Consider the following 18,523-nt stretch of genomic DNA (forward strand, 5'->3'; position numbering starts at 1 on the left):
CTTATTGATCCAGCAGTAGCAACATATTGCGCTACACCAAATACGACCCTAATCGCTGCACGGAAGAAGAACTGATCAGTCTTATACGAAACGAAATAAGCAACAAAATAGGTTTGCAGAAAGAACACCAAAATAATAACAGACCTGAAGTAAACAGTATAAACAACTTCGATACATTTGACGCTTTCATACAGTTTGTCCCAAATTCGATGCTCACCATTGGGATTTCAGTTATTATTGAAGTAACAAAAATGTTTAAATTAGAAAAATTTTAAAGAATTATATGGTTAATTCAAATCTTTTTTTTTTATATTCTATATTTTTTTGTTTTCAAGATATTTCAATAAAACTGAACAGTGATGATTTCTTACCTGGCCATTATTTTGCAAACTGTTTATTGGAGAGCCCGTAAACTTCGACACTTTGTTATGAAGTAAAATTTGGTTGTCCCAAAAATGCTCTATCGTTATTTATTTTTGAGGTTAGGACACTTTTGTTTTACTTATGGAAGCCATATCTAATTTTATTATCATCTAATAGCTGTCCACTAAACGATTTGCACAATAATGGCCAAAGAAAAAATCATCATTTTTCAGTTTTATTCAAATATCGCGAAAACAAAAATGCTGGGTTATTTTTCAAAAGAGATTTGAATTAGCCTTGTAATTCTTTAAAACTTTTTTAATTTAAACATTTTTGTACCTTCGATAATAACTGAGATCCTAATGGGGAGCATCGAATTTGGAACAGACTGTATATCATCACAGCCATCACATATCCCTTAACACCAAAGTGAGATTGGTTAGGAAATTGGTGTTTTCAATCTTTCGATATGAAGCAGAATGCTGGACTTTAAAAAAGACTGACAAGCCGAAAAAGGCGAAAGGTTTTGCTGTCGCAGAATGCTAAATTGAGAAAAAACCAACCAATCCATCTTGGACCAACTCAGAAGAAGAAGAAAGAAGACAGTCTCTGGCAAAAGATCGAGAGTAAGGTCGCCTACAAGATACGTGGATCTTATAACATAGAAATACAGAAAGGGTTCCAAAATGACGGTATCCAAGATGGAGACGTCAAGTCTGACACCATCAAAGTTTATATGACATAAACTTTGACTGCGTGCGTTTTATGAGTAAAAACTCAAAGGTTATCTCTGCTAAATAAAGAACAAGGATAGATGATCCTGTTCGATGTTGCAGGTAGAACCGAAAGCTGTTGTCCTTCATGTCTTATTTTAATTTAAAAACATTACTACTTTGTCAATAGCTTAAATCTAAGAGTTAACACATTGGGCTCCTCATTGAATTGACCAAGCTCCGGCAATATTCATCGATAAATTGGGATAGCAAACAAGACGTGAAATCTTACTTTACATTGATATTTCACTGAACATACAATCTTGAAAATAACTTCCAACCACTTCCTCAATCTGCTTACACACATTACCGAGCCAATGGTTATCGATCTTATTTGATCGCACGGTAGATATTTCAAAGTGGAAAAAAGTCTGGATGATTTATCGAAGCGATCAGCACAACGGCCAGTCTGACAACTTAAGTAAGACCGTTTTAACGCTGAACAGGCCGTAATGTATTCAAACAGGAAGCAAATATTGGTTTTTGCACACAATCCGCATCCGACCAGATAGACAGTGTCCCGAAGCCACGAGAGCACCGGACCGATCATTATTTATAAAACGGCTTATCCAAGCCGGTCTTGTCAATTAAATAAGGTGTCCCGTGGCGTTAACCAACTAAAGAACGATACAATAAAATCTCGTCAATGAACACCAGCTTGTCGTAAAAGTGGTAATTGAAAATGGCAGAATCGGACACATGGTGGCATCGGGTACGCGCCACGAGAATTTTAAACGATCGGGTGAGAAAAAAACGAGATTATCGTCTCGTCACCGTCGTCATGTAACGGTGCCAGGACAACGACAGATTATGGAGCGGTTACAATTAAAAGTCGGATTAACTGCGAACAATTAGCTCGTTACGCAATTTTGTTTTTTCTGCCCTCATCGTTTAATTAGAAAACAAATCGTTAAAGTTTTTTTCCCTTTGAGCCCGCGAGGAAATAAGGTTTAATGGTGGCTGGATAAGTGACTTTGACCATTGGCGATTAATTTAATGACGTATTGTTGTGTTTGTTTGGAAAAGGTTGGAAAAAACGATTAGAACGGATCTTTTTTTTGCTATAATGGGTAACTCGATAAATTACTTAGTGAGTGTTGCAAAAATTACAAGCAATATGATTACAAGAAACTTACTTGTCTGTAGTCGATATTCTTATGTTCAGCAAGTCTCCATGTACTCCAGATTGGAGAGATTCTGAAACAATTAACATGATTAATATCATAGCAACATGAATTAGTTTAGTAATACATCAAGTAGCAACTACAATCAGAAGAGAAAACTAGTGGAAATTAATACTCTAGAAAAAAAAGGTAAAAGTTTTGTGTCGAATGGAATTTGGTAGTTGGTCAACTACTATGCAACGGCTATAATTGCCGTTTGATAACGATGATGATGCCCTGGTTCGATTCTCGGTGCCAACCAACCTTTTTTTTATTTTATTTTATTGCAATCCTAACGTTTTGGTATGCGGTACGAGTTAAGCAAAAAATAAAGTAAACACGAAATGCCTTGTCGGAAAACGTGTGAATTCGATCTTTTAAGCTAGAAGTTTGAACGACAATGGGTGTAATTTAAAGTGTGATTTCTACGCAGAATATTAGAAGGCTGAACGAAAGGACATTGTCGCTGTTTCAGCCAGCCGGTGTTAAGGCTAAATTCTTAAGAGGACCTGATATCGATCGCCATTACTAAGAGGTACGCCGGATTGACAAATCCACCACCCGTACTGAGGCAGCCATTATCTAATCCCTCTGAAGACCTACATCATTAGTCGTGAGGATATAAGGAAGGAGTAATATCGATAGATTGGCTGTTGATTAAGAAGCCCTAGAAACCCACTAATTTAAGTTAAGTGCACGTCTAAGGTTTTAAGTTATATACGTAGTACCCGTTGGTACGTGGACAATTACGTAAGTTGCTGTGATCTTGTAAAGGACTATAGGATAAGTAATTGTAGTTTCAGTGGTGTGTTATCTGTTTTTTAAAATAACACCTAGCCAATACATTTATATACAGGGTGTCCGGAAAATACGTGTACAACGTTTGACGACAGACTCCTGACGTCAAAATATGTCGATCTAAGCCGACTTAGTTATATCCAAAATTGTCTCGTTTAGCCGGTAGAGGGCGTCAAAAATTTGTAAAAATATTGGTTTTTTACTAAATTACGTGAAAACCTGCTAATGGATTTTAATGAATTTTAGTATGTAAAATACTTCCGGTCACTCGACAAAAATATCTGGGTTGTCATAACGCCGTTCATATAAAAAATTAGGAGAAATGTTGACGTATTATATCACCTTTATAACACGTCCACTTATTTACAGCCGGTGACTATACTACTAGAAAACGTCATTTTATAGTATTAGTCTACATACTAAAATTCATTAAAATCCATTAGCAGGTTTTCACGTAATTTAGTAAAAAACCAATATTTTTACAAATTTTTGACGCCCTCTACCGGCTAAACGAGACAATTTTGGATATAACTAAGTCGGCTTAGATCGACATATTTTGACGTCAGGAGTCTGTCGTCAAACGTTGTACACGTATTTTCCGGACACCCTGTATATATTTATAATTATATTTAATAATCTATTTAAATAGAAACGTTACAACTATCTGATTCTTGAAGTTGATCATCACGTGACCAAAGAAAGTGGTGAGCTCAGAGATTCCCTTTTCATAACTAACGTCAAACGTCAGTAGCCATATTGTCAAATATCGATCAATCTCAGAAATACGTATGCTCCATTTATTTTCCCGTGGCGGTTACGCACATCATTTGCCTTTCTTGTCTATTACATGCGTTCCGAGCGCGATAGAATTTTGACGTCATCTAGTCACGTCGGCAATGAATCAGGACGACAATTAACTGCGATACTACGTGTGAGACTAGATAATGAGTGTGTGATTCGGTAGTCAGTTTTGAAAATGCCACCTTCTTAATACACTTTACAACTATCAAGGGGCCCAGTGAAACATTCTGAAGGAACTAGAGTTTGTGCAACAGAAAAGGATGCCTTTTCTAATAGAAACACTGTCACAATGAAACAGCCCATATATTTACTTACTCCCAAGAAGAGTTTTTACAAGAACACTACAAAAACCAAGTTTATTCAAGCCAGTGGTTCTCAAAGAAACATGGATATAAAGTAAAGGTGTATTTAGCAGAAACTGACAAGGTGATTTACCTAATACTATAAAAAGGACTCTGGTAGAGGTATTAATGAGCTGCTAATACTAAATAGCTTATGTTTCAGGTACCTTTATTTGCCTAATCTGGAGTTTGCTTATCATGCTTTCAAAGGGTCCAAATGTAAAAAGTCCCATTATCAATTGCTCTAAAAGACTCTAAACAAAAGGTGTTTGAAGCTATGGTTATAATGGTGGTTTCAAAATCCATATGCAGAGTGTTGAAAAAACAAATTTCTAATAAGTTTCAGGTAATATTAGAAAGATACAAGTTACTTAATATATAAATTTCGGAGATACTTTCTTTTTCAACTTGAACAAGGAAATTAAAAGAAAACGGTAAATTTGAAAAATATCTAGTGACGTAGAAAATAAGGCGGAAAAATGAACAGATTTTTGAAAATTACATCGTGCATGTCTGCTTATTTTTTGATGAGCTATCAAGTGGTAAATTATTGACATTTAAAACTGGACCACCCTGTATAATATTGTTCCATATACCATGTGTGTTAAAATATTGTATGCTTCTTTATTAGATGCTGTTTCTTGCTGCTTTTCTAAGAATGGCAATCGAATGGTTTCAAAATTTTGAAATACTAAAATAATAATGAAACCCCAGTTTTCATTGTTGAAACATCAAATTTGATAGATTTGGCCTTTTCTAAAACTAAAAATGAATTTTATACTTCAATGATGTTCCATTGATGAATGCACTTGCAAGACCTCGTGCAAGGTCAGTGCTTCCCAGTGTGATTTCATTTCTTGCGGGTACTTATAATGGTACTCTATTGTTACGAGAGTAATGATTTCAATACTCAGGAGTGACCGCATCTCTCTTATCTTTGAAATCGCGATTGATTGATGGGCGTTTCACATCGGCAACTTTGTGGCCGGTTTAATTAGACAGATCGATGCTGACGTCCTCAATACGAGGCTTATATTGGCCCCCGCTGCTTAAGTAGGAACGTCTTAATCCCCCGGGATGATTAATTCCCGCATCGAACCTAATAATTTATGGCATTTTTTTGCGGTCGAGATGTGAGGGGCGAAATCAGCCGGCGTAAACCATGTAGTTGTTAATAAACGGAGCCCCTTTTAGTTAACAATGGCTTAACGGAGCGCCTAATGAAAATTTAAGATCCTTTTACCGTTGCTAGCTATAGACTGTTGCTCTGCTCGCTTTAAAGATAAGCTAAGTGGCTACTATGGTAGCCGTAACTCAAGGTGTTAATCTTAAACACTTTAAGCTACCGAACGCCCTGTATTTATGTCCCCTTATGACGCGACCGCAACTTCACTAATCTGGTTCTGGCTCAGGAGTGATCGCCCAGCTTATCGCATTCTTTCACCGTTATTTACTGTCCGGTATTTGCATCCACTCGTAATTGTATCGATAGAATTTTCGATTTACTGGCTCGCTTGTTTGCTCATAGAATATACAAGGTGTTCTGCTGTTATTTTTTTAAGTAAAAATGGATAAAATATTCGAATAGAAGACATTTTTTAGATGATACAAAATATTGTTTTTATGAAGTGGATTGTGGAATAGGCTTAAATTTTGTGAAATATTGTATCCAGTATAAAACAGGTCGCTTAAACCATAACATTTTTTAGAAAAAAAGCTTAAAGACTGTGTAGTGTCCTGAAGTGAAATCTAATAATTTGGTGTCCAGAAGAAAAACACAAAAGAGCTGATTATGGTTTCAAAAAATCGAAACATTGATAGTGCCACGTTGTAGAAAAAAAAAGTGACAACAGAAGGCGAACTACTGAAGTAAAGTGTCATTTAAGTTGTTTCATTAAACTGAAAAATGTCAACTTAACCTATGATCATAGCCTGGCAACAGTGTGACTTCAAAACATTTCGAGATATTTTCACTGCATTTCTAACCTAACCTAATACTTTACCTACAAGGCAAAATGTCAATTCATAGTAGCACCCCGTTGCTTGGATAGTAGAAATTACCTTTCAAAGGCCTAAAGAAAAATCAATATCTATTAATCCACAATGGCGGTAATGGGTGGCCACGGTGCCATGACCGTCATAAATTAACCGGCAGTGAATAATCGGTGCCTTAGCACCGGAGTGCTCGGGTTATGATTCAACAAATGGAAGCCGAATGGAGCACCGAACGTGCAGGCGGAGGCAGAGACTGATGACGGTACACGGGAAGTTGAATAATCGGAAACTCCTGGTGCTGTTTTACACGAAGTTAATTCAATTTAAGGTTACGGTCCTCAGGACACAGTGAAAATTTAAAGAGAATGTTGTCAGAAGATGGTCACATGATATATAGTCCTACGAAGTAATACACATATGGTTCATTTTTTTTCCTGTGGCGGTTACGTCATCAAGTGCTCCGCCATATTGTAATTTACGCACGTCGTTTATTACAAGCTAGGCTATCCATCTTTTTAATCACCTGTTTGGACGTTGCCGTATTGACAAATTCTCATTTAAACCTCACAATATGTATCTTTCATTAAGCAATTATAAATGAAAATGAGAAAACTATATTGTTTTGGAAAAAAACTTTCTAAGAATCTCACATATTTTGCATGCAATCAATGCTTTTTTTTTCGAAATCTGTATAATTCATCGGTCCGTTTATTACTGCAACCAACAATACACCAGGTTTACATCTGCTCGTGGAAGATGTGGCAACATAGAGCATACTCCCAACTGACAGTCGGCTAAACATTTTGATATTAGCAATTTTAAAAAGTTGAAAAACACCAAAAACTACAAACAGAAGAAATAAAAACTTAATTTAGGGTTGTTTAAGTTTATTAATTAGTGTTGTTATTGCGAGACCTTCGTAGAATTTAAGATTTTTCTTCACCAAACTGGATATCTTTGTTTTGATTTCCGGACTGTTTTTAGTGCTTGAAATGCAGTTTCAGACAACTCAAAATGAAATTTGGATGGCTGTATCTTCTTTAGTGGGCGCTTTTCAGGAAAATTACATAATGCATGTCATCTTATCTTTTGCTGGGCTATCAAGTGGTAAATTATTGATGTTTAAAACTGGACCACCCTGTATTAACAGTATGCTTATTCTGTATTAAAGAAAACTACTTGCACTTAGGTACTAATGATTATTATAAAAGTTTGCGCAATGAAAAATACAGTTATTATAGTGAACTAATGGTTCAGCAGCTCCATCATCTTGTGGAGGCTGGTTGATAATGATTCCACCGGAAAATCTTCTTTTTCATGTTTTCAACTTACTGATCAGAGTTTGATGGTATTTATACGCATTTTCAGTTTCTCCAGCCTTAGCCAAGCTAGTCACTGTAGAAGCTTTCGTGAGTTTAAAATTCCCACTTTGATCAGATCATCAAATTAGAATATGATTTGCATCGTTAACTTGTAACATTTTAACCAGATTTTGAATTGATCTAGTTTAACAGTAACATTCCATATAGTTTTGACCACCCTTTGTATTGAGAGCCATTCATTAACATATTGTTGTCCCAATCCTGCAAACTGATACACAAATCTTCCACAGGCGTTGTCCTTTTAACGATTCGTGCCACAAAATTGAATATATTTTTTGACAAACTTGCACTCATGCAACTTAAATAAATCAGCAAAAAAACAAAATAGTCTCATAAAAAAAACATTAAATAACAATTAATACAAGACCAGAACGGGTTCGGTGACAATTTGTTGAGAGTTTCCGTGACTTGTGAGTGACCCAACTGTATAATAACAATAAATTTGTTATTTCTGTTAAAACAAAATGATGACAAGACTAAAAGTTAGTGTCAGTTCGTTTAATAAAACTGCATTGTCATACTCTGTTATATTTTTCTTAAGGCGCGTTCTCATGAGTCAAGTTTAGTTGACCGATTATAGTTGATCAACAAAAATTGAATAAAATATGTAGTGAGAACTTTTGTTTCAATAAAATTGAACAACTAATTAGTTGATCAAAAAAAGTTTGACCCAGTCAAACTTTATCGTTCAAGTAATGAGTTGTTTTCCAATTCCTTTCAAGTTGAAACCCGTCTTGACACGTAGGAACAACCTATCACTACAGTTGATTCAAGTTGAACCTTCAGTTTGTTTTCAACCGGCAGTCACACGTGCATTTTGGGCTTATTTTGTCAGTTGTGTTTTTTTTTATTTTGAACGTATTAAATATTTTTAATCTTAAAAATGAGCCTCAAGTGGTCTGAAAGCGTGATGTTAAAATTCTTAGAACTTTATCATAAGCATGATTGTCTATGGAACCATCGACTAGATAAATATAAAAATAGAGATGCAAGAGAAAGTGCTTTGGGTTCAATTATCAAAGAAATGGAAACTGATGGTCTTACTATTACTTAATTAATAAAATCGTTTTTAATTCTTCTTTTACTAAAATACTTATTGTATTTACAATTTCACATACAACTGCTTTCGACGCCGTTTTCAACTGTATTGATATAGGGATATCGAGCTCGACAGTGATATCGTGTCGACCGCGGCTTTTCAACTGAGTTGAAAATAAAATTGAAACATGTTCTGTTGAAATGTGTGAACAAAAACTGATTCAACTTATATTCAATTTTTGTTGATCAACTATAATCGGTCAACTAAACCTGACTCATGAGAACGCGCCTTTAGAATGCGTAACCGGTTCCACTTCTTTGGGTTTTTTAAGGGCCATAATTCTGCTAGGATCTACTTAAAACACCACAACAACAACAATCTGCTCTGTAGGGTTTTTTTGTCGAAAACAATTAAGTATTAATAAACTCGATAGTGTAACCGCACTAATTTAATAATTATATTATGTTAATAGATTTGCGGTGCAAAAAAAACAATAATTACTCTCTAAGCACAAATTATTTTACCTTAGTTGGCACTTAGCCGACAGCCGACTGACTCAAAAATTCCATACAAAGTAATTTAAATTAAAAATGAAGTCTGTTGAAAAAATGCGAAATCGGCCAGTCATCGATGACGTTTTCAAAGGAGCCGCATTAAAGACAAGAAATCGATTTTTTTGAATATAACTATGCTGACAAAGTCATTGCATTAAATGATCCGGCTACATGAAACAGTGGAAAATGGCTATTCAATAATAAGGCTATTTCAGAGAATGGCTTTTCATAGTGATTTAGATGGAAAGAGAGAAAGGAAAAAGTTGAACGATATTATTTTATTATTCCAATCTTCTAGATGCAGTTTAATGATTAGTATCCGGAGTAATAGTCTCTCAATTATTTCAATGCGCATTATCTGATCTATTTTGTGCCAGTTTTTTTTATTTTAGAATGGTTTGGATGGTATTGTTCTAATGGTACAAATCAGAGACGGTTGATGTAGTTTTGTGTAAATATTTGTGGGACATGTGCTACTATATGAGTTGCACTTTGACGAAAGTAATTCTTTATATCCTAAATTTTTTAAAATAAACAAAAAGATACTTACAGCTACTGTTTTCTGTCATGTCACTTACTCGCTAATTATACATTCTTACATTGTCAATATTAGAAAAAAAATGACTAAATTGAACGGAAAACACACGCGTACATCAGTTCAACTAATTCTGTATAAAATTTATAAACTACTATAGATTTATTTATCACACTTTTGCCTCTTGGTTTTGTTAAGGAATTCCAACCATTTGGAATTGTTTGATAAGGGACAAACCCAAGTATTTGCATCGTTCCAATAATATCGAAAAAAAATGTCAATTTGGCAAAAACTTCAGTGCGCTGTTGTCAGTCAAAAATAATTTCGTTGTTGGATTGTTCCTAATTTATTTTTATTTAGGCCCAGTACTTTCAGTTCGGAATAACTTTATTCTAAGGATATTACATCTATGGAAACCGTGAAATCAGACGCTGCTATTGGTCGTGATTTCTATAGAAATTATCCTAAGAATAATTTTATTCGGTGAAAGTACCGGCCATTAATTGGATAATCTCTATTCGATGAGCGAGTTGTATTTAGTTTGATTGACAACATCGTAACTGTTATTTAGTCCAGTTACCAACAATACCAATGAAAATGAGAAAACTATATTGTTTTGAAAAAAAAAAACATTTTAAGAATCTCACATGTTTTGCATGCAATAAATGCTTTTTTTTTTCGAAATCTGTATAATTCATCGGTCCGTTTATTACTGCAACCAACAATACACCAGGTTCACATTTGCTCGTGGAAGATGTGGCAACATAGTCCCAACTGACAGTCGGCTAAACATTTTGAGATTAGGAATTTTAAAAAGTTGAAAAACACCAAAAACTACAAACAGAAGAAATAAAAACTTAATTTAGGGTTGTTTAAGTTTATTAATTAGTGTTGTTATTGCGAGACCTTCGTAGAATTTAAGATTTTTCTTCACCAAACTGGAAAACTTGCAACATTTGGTGGTAAACAAAGGCGGAAAGTTCCAATCAAACTTTGGCTTGGGAACAACAACCACATTCAATTTAAATTATCTGGAACGAACATCACAGATAGGTGCATTCAAACGAGTCATTAACAGCCCAATACCAACGTTTCAAGAATTATTCCATAAAATTTGCAAGAAAGGAAAGGCAATGTGTGTATCCTGGGGACTATTAAATCCTAAAGCAGTGTTTTAACTTATAACAGCATTGTTGGTGTTTTAAGAACTTGCTTCTTGGTTTTGTGATATAGATTGCTTATTTATATCCTTTTGTAAATTTACCCAGCATTAAATACATATCAATTTGGTTTTGTTTTGTGATTTATTTAACATGTTTTTTTCAATTTCAGTTCAATTTATTGTAAGAGCAGGTAGGTACCTCAATTAAAGAAATTATATAATTTTATGATTGTTTATGAAAAAAACTAGACTTCTTAGATAAAAAAGAAACTTGAGTGTACTTTTTAAAGATTTTATTTGTATATTTCATAATGTGTAAATAATACAATTAAAATAGTAATTTAACCTACTATCTGATGGAAAATTAACAGTAGCACCATCTGTTTCTAGCCTTATAGTCAGAGAAGATATGGCAAAATGTATAAGGGCTAATTCTGCAAAATAATGGCATTTGATCAAATTTATGTATTAAGTAACTTGTATCTTTCTAATATTAACTGAAACTTATTAGAAATTTGTTTTTTCAACACTCTGCATATGGATTTTGACAACACCATTATAACCATAGCTTCAAACACCTTTTGTTTAGAGTCTTTTAGAGCAATTGATAATGAGACTTTTTAAATTTGGACCCTTTCAAAGCATAATAAGCAAACTCCAGATTAGACAAATAAAGGTACCTGAAACATAAGCTATTTAGTATTAGCAGCTCATTAATACCTCTACCAGAGTCCTTTTTATAGTATTAGGTAAATCACCTTGTCAGCTTCTGCTAAATACACCTAATACTCTATATCCATGTTTCTTCGAGAACCACTGGCTTGAATAAACTTGGTTTTTGTAGTGTTCTTGTAAAAACTCTTCTTGGGAGTAAGTAAATATATGGGCTGTTCCATTGTGACAGTGTTTTCTATTAGAAAAGGCATCCTTTTCTGTTCCACAAACTCTAGTTCCTTCAGAATGTTTCACTGGGCCCCTTGATAGTTGTAAAGTGTACTAAGAAGGTGGCATTTTCAAAACTGACTACCGAAACACACACACATTATCTAGTCTCACACGTAGTATCGCAATTAAAAACAAGTTAAATCAAAATACTCCTTAAAATATTGTAAAATTTACATCAAAAATAAAAAATGTCTCTCTGTTTACTTTCGCTCGGAACGTATGTAATAGACAAGAAAGGCAAATGATGACGTAACCGCCACGGGAAAATAAATGGACCATACCAACCTTATTATAATCAACAAAGTCCTTTATGGGTTGATTTTGTTTTGGTGTTGTTTGCCTTTAACAAGATATTACTTTTGGTTTTCAATTCAATTCAGTGTAACTTCAACTCTCAATGTGGTTCTGATGTGACCTCTACATGTTAGGTTGCAAAATTGAGGCTTACTTGGACTTCTTGGTGGTTTTCTGTCCACTCCCGCATGCAATTATCTATGTTTCTCTTTCCTTTCACGGTGGTTCTAAGATTTACCACACCTGCATGTGTATAATGCTTGCTCTTGTATATCTGATAACAAAGCCTAAATCTACTACCTGGTGGTTGTCCTTCCTTACCATCCATTTTTGCCTAAATGTTATTATAATATTTTATGCACTTTAGGGATTAAATTAATCCCGCATCTCTTATATGGTCGAAATCCAATGTCTTGGACTTCTTCGGCTTCTAATGGTAATTCTGTCTCTTTAGAAATGCCTGGAGTTTACTGTATTTGCTGATGTCGACGTTTGCTTCAGATATTATCGTGGCTTTGATCATGGAATATTGGCTCCATAGAGAAGATGCCTTGAGCATCTTAGACTTCTGCAGGAAGTAAGCCAGGAGCACCTTTTCATCCGTAAAATTCTCTGCATTCTGTTCAACGCACCATTTTTGGTAAACAAGAAACTGTTTTTTGTAAGCCTCGCGAGATTTTTCTGGAAGAAGGCTAGCGATGGCCTCTTGGGCGGCCTCTTCAATGTTCATTTTCAAAAAATACGATTTTTCTGGACTCACCGTTTGATAACAACTGATTGACATTTGTTTTGTGCCATAGCAACACTTCCAGGGCACAATAAATTTTAAGTGAATCCACCATGCCAACAACAATCAATAACAACTATCAGTAATACGAGAGTACCGTTGTAACCACTGTTAGTTTTGTAATTTTTTTTATTTTTAGTTTCTCGCATTCTAAAGTGCATAAAATAGTATATAAACCTAGGCACTAAAGTGGTTCTTTTAATCCCGCGGCGAAAGGTTTGGTGTTGGGCTACAATTCGCTAAGGGATTAAAAGACACTTTAGTCCCTAGGTATAATACTACTAGGTATAATATACTATTTTTTGTAAAAATAATTTAGTTTGTGGTGTGTTTACATTTTTGGTATTTGGAAGTTGTCAGAAAAAAGCGATCGGAGAGGCACAAAGACCTCGTTTGGCGTCATCCGTAGCCAAAAGGGCATTCTCGAAGCGAACGGGACGTGTGGCGGCACAAGCAAAAAGCCGAAGACCGCGTGCGGTAACATTAGGGGCCAATTAATTGGCGTGCTGCAGGGTCACGACCCGCCGCTGTTGGAGAAGCGGCTTAACGAGTTCAGGAACCCAACTGGTGCGCTCGTCCGTCACTAAATCAATGTTGCCGCCGCCTTCTGCGACGGACTGAATTTGCCGGAAATGTAACTGGCAGGACGTTTACGGTGTTACAGGAACCTCCATTACATGCATTCCGTAACTTAGCAGAAGGTGCGAACTGAAGCTGCAGAAGACATGGACCGAACTCGTCTCCGTGCTCTTGAATGGTTAAATATAAGGAATAAGACATGATGAGTTGGAAACAATTCATGATTGATCATATCATATGATGGATGATCATTCGTTGTTTCTATAGGATTCGCTACAGAACTACTGCACGTCATCGATGAAGTTTCAATTTCCTAAACCACCCTAACAAACACGATAAGTTTGAAAGTTTGAGTGTCAAAATTATTAGATTTAAGGCAGATATCAAATTACTACCAGTTTTAGCTACAAGACTCCTCACTGAAAACTATGACGAACACCGATTCAGATATCCCAATCAGAATAGAGCAAGAGAAAATAGAACGTTGATGAATACAGATATCTGAGACGAACAATATGAAAACTTTGAGCAAAATAAAATTAGTGGTTTTCGAGATATTTGCAATGTTCCAGACTTTTTAGACACCCTGTATAACCAATGTGTCCTCACCTATGGACCACCAACATGGATAAAGTAACAAAAGCACAAAGATCAATGGAAAGACAAATGTTCCATGTAAAACTGATAGATAAAGACTCCAAATGAGATAGAGGGATGACGTGAGGAAAAATACTGGAACTAAATGGATGAGCAAGGCTGCAGACTGGGGAAGATTTATGCCCAAAGAAGTCTAAGTAGATAGTTGGTTATTACCTACATGCCGTACAATCTGACACAATTACCTACCAAAGCAAGAAGGTCTCTAATTTTTTGATATTATACAATCATATTTTGCAATTATTATTACAATCAGTGCTACTGAGATTTCAGGGAGCAGTAGACAGGCTTTCAACAAGGAACTATTAATAAAACACATGTGCGCCAACTTAAAACAAATCGAAACAATCTCGATCTGTATAGCAACAATACATAAAGCGTTTTCCTCGACGCTTGAATTTATGTTGAGGAAAGCTTAATTGTGGCCTCAAATAGCTTAAGCTTGTTGTATTCTGGTAATCGCGGTAGTGTATCACCCATGGTTGACTGGCGATTGCTCTCAGCTCCATGTGATATTACGGCCTGTACGCGGAAAGATACATTTATTTTATTGTGACTGTAAATAATCTGCGAACGGTACGGTTTTGCAATGATTTATGGAATAACCGGGCAAAATGAGAGAAGAAACGTATACACAATGACAAATGGTTCGGTAAAGCGAACCGCCATCAACCACTTATCTAGCTTATTAATATATAATAAATAATGCATCAAAGTTTTTCTGCATTGTTATTGGTATGTGTATGTATGTACAGTCTTAAGTCAGCACAGGCTCATTAAGTGCTCTTGTTAAAAGTTGAAATAAAAGTACAAAATTACATTGACCAGTATAGTAATAGAAAAAAAACTAGGAAATCATTAGATACCTTCATTTGATGGTGTATTGTAATAGTCCAAGTTCAACTTATATTTTGGATAAGAACGTTACAGCTGTCCACAAAATGTACTTTAAAAAATGTACACTAAAATTAGAGCAAAAGTTGCATTTAAAAGTAAAAAACCTGTTGATTTTTAACAAGTTTGTTAATATGAGGCTCTAATTGTCCCAAAAACACTAGTTTTATACTAGATTCTAGTCTAAAACAATATACAGGGTGGTCCAGTTTTAAGTGTCAATAATTCACCATTTGATAGTTAATCAAAAAATAAGTTGAAACTGAACATCCAAGACTTGTAAAAGTCCAAATTTGTACTGAATAGTCTAAAAACTTGTTTACTACTAGGAATGGTCTTATGATTCGCTTTCTCAGACTGCCATCCTGGTTGAGTGTCTGAAACTGGCATTCAAGAACTAAAAAAAGTCCGGAAATCAAGACAAAGATTGTATTGTGCATGAAACTCATTTTTTACTACTAAAAATAATATAAAAGTTGACTTTTAATGCTAGAACTGACTTTACTAGGACTAAAGAGAGCTCAAAAGTATATTTTCAAGACTTTAATTGGTGTACAACTCAATTTTCTGGACTGGACAACAAGTCTAGAAGTAAATTAAATTTTCGGACTATTTTATTTCTAAAAATTAGTTCTCAAGACTATTATTGCAGCATTTGGTACCAAAATTTTTTACTTTTATTACTGAAGAAACTTGACTTTTGGAAATAGTCTTAAACTCGATTTTTCAGTCTTAAAAAGCACTAAAAACAGTCTGAATTTCTTAGAGGTGCTACAATTTATTGCACCTATGAGTGTAGAAGTCAATTTAATAGTGAAGAAGCTTGAAATAACATTTTCAAGACTATGGTCAGTGGACACACTGGCTTTTAGGCCTGATAAGTCAAAAACTTTGTAAAGATAGTCTTGAAACTCGATTTGAGGCACTGAAAACAGTCTTAAAACACTAAAAACAGTCTAGTTTATTAAGAAATACCCGAATTTTTAGCACTGAGGTGTCTAGAAGTCGATTTAATAGTGACAAAGCTTGGAATGCCATTTTAAGTCTATGAAGAATGTAAAAATTGTTTTTTTAAGTTTGCTATGTCAATAACTTGGTGAAGATAGTCTTGAAACTCGATTTTCCAAGCTGAAAGCAGTTTTGAAGCACTAAAAATAGTCCAGAATTCGAAGAAAATGAAAAGCAAAGTAAAAAGTACGAAAAGTTAGTTTTCAAGACAATTTTCATGAATCTAATGTCAATGTCCTGCATCTAAGACTATTTTCAAGACTAAAATATTGAAATTTGTCTTAAAATTATGAAAACTTACTTCAAATGCAAATTTTAAGCTTCTGATGTCACTTTTCATTAGTTCAGTCACATTTTGGGGTTCAAGTCAATTTTTAAGGTTTAAATGTATGAATTTGTAGTAACAAATTCTTGAAAAAGTAGTTTTTATGTCTACAAGTCAATTTTTAGTATTAAAGTCTCTCGATTTGCATGAAAACTGGTTACAAACACAATTTTTAAGCTTCTGAAATTTTTATCTTTTCTAATTCAATTTTCAAAACTACTAAGTCTTTTAGTTTGCCTGGAAACTATGAAAACTGGCTACAATAATATTTTTAATAATTATTTAATAATATTCTTAAGTGAATTTTCCGTTTCTAAGACAATTTTTAAGTTGGGTTGGGTTAGTTTTGGGTTTTTGACCGTAATAACGTGTAATAAAGTGCTTGTTCCAAATTTGATCAATATTGCTCCAACGGTCTGACAGTTATGACAAAAAAAAAAAACGATTTTTTAAACAGAAATTTGAAGGACTGTATTTTTCTTAGGAAGCACTTTTCAGGAAAATGACATAATGAATGTCAACTTATTTTTTAATTGGTTATGGATTGGTGAATTATTGACATTTAAAACTGGACCACCCTGTATTTGAAAATCAAACTAACGTGTTGCCAGTTGGGATCACGTTTCTCCGGTACTAAGTGGGTGTAAACCTATTCCACTAGGTGCAGCAAATCATTCTGAACATTTTTAATCTAATTCTTTCCGAGATATTTAATTTCTGTACTTTTTTTTTGCAACATTTTTAAAAATCCGAATTTTCGTCAATTTTGGGGTTTCAGCGACTGTACCAATCTCAATTATTCTATCACCTCGTGCTAACCGCAACACGATTGAACATACACAGGGTGTTCCAAACACAAAAAAGGTTACGCATTCTGTCAGTTATATCCAAAACTTTTTAAATGCTGCATTTCGGTTATTTTTTGGATTTTAAGGGCTGCATAAAACTCAATACATTTGTTAGCTAATAACTTCCATCCAAATATCCCAATACTTGACAAACTTCAGCGTCAAATGAAAACATCATTTGTATTGATCAAATTCACAGTTTTTAGATGCACTTGAGGGGCGTTTAGATTGACCGAACATCCAATAATTTAAAACCTCACCTCTCTTCTATGGTACCATCACATTGTTATCGACGTCCGCCATCTCGACGGAACCTTATGAGGGTTCCGGCCTATAAGAAGTAGTATCTTGGACTCTGCGGGCCTCCGTTTAATTACGCTCAGCTAGATTTTAACGAGCAATCACTAGATTAATTTCGAACGGTTCTCGTTTCTTTTGATGTTGTTTTTTTTTCGGTTTTGAACTTAGAGAAAGGTTCGTGGGATATTTGAAAAAAATTCTGGCGTTCTCGCATAGTTCAGCCGCCTCATTAGCATCATACCTCGTTGACACAACAAGTACATGTTTATGGATGTTATTCATACGGTTATTGTCGCACAATGACGTGACGAAAAAACTGAACGAAACACGAGATCCACCCCGCTGATTGACAACAGAGTTTGAATCGAAATACGATTTAATCGGTTTTCTATTTGAATTTATTACAAGTGTTTGACTTTTTACTTGCTGTACAAAATGTTATTTGAACAATTCTAAAGAAGGAAAAATGTTGAATAAGCTGCGCCAAATTCGTTTGGTAATAAAATTGTCCGTTTACTGATCTGATAAATCGATCAAGTGACATTCTATTGACCTGGCCGATCAAATCTCAGCTGGACCGTATAACAGTCGAGTCATCTTTGTAAATCTCGAATTCCATTACCGATTAATGGAGAATGGAGGCTGCCCATCTAGCTCGGCAAGACACCCGGAAAAAAAGGCGAAGATACGTTGGCATCGGTGTTTGTCATGGTAATGTTATAGAGAGGACGCGCCCGACCGGAACTAATCGCCACTACGTGCGTTAAGAAGAAGAGCTACAGAAGAAAAAAGAAGAAGAGCGCGCCCAACAGTGTCTCTGGTACCGCATCATACAAAGTACGATTCTCCGTCAGTTTTGTGTAGTACTAACATAAGAGATTATTTCCCATCAGAGGAATTCTATAAAGCAGGTTTTACACTAAAAGTTTTACTTCAAAGAAATTGGACACATTTATTTGATCAAATTTTATGCTTCAAAT

General features: G+C 34.8%; 1 long non-coding RNA gene across 1 annotated transcript in view; it reads right to left on the reverse strand.

The window, feature by feature from the left end:
- LOC145737987 (uncharacterized) overlaps positions 1-18,523 on the reverse strand; it is a 71,210-nt gene that overhangs the window by 17,623 nt on the left and 35,064 nt on the right. The window contains exon 3 of the long non-coding RNA XR_014180541.1: positions 2,273-2,333. This is a non-coding gene — a long non-coding RNA (uncharacterized LOC145737987). The remainder of the gene's footprint in view (positions 1-2,272; positions 2,334-18,523) is intronic.

This window comes from Ips typographus, linkage group LG1 (genome assembly GCF_016097725.1).
Source record: "Ips typographus isolate SLU linkage group LG1, UJ_Ityp_2.0, whole genome shotgun sequence".
Taxonomy (NCBI): Eukaryota; Metazoa; Arthropoda; class Insecta; order Coleoptera; family Curculionidae; genus Ips; species Ips typographus.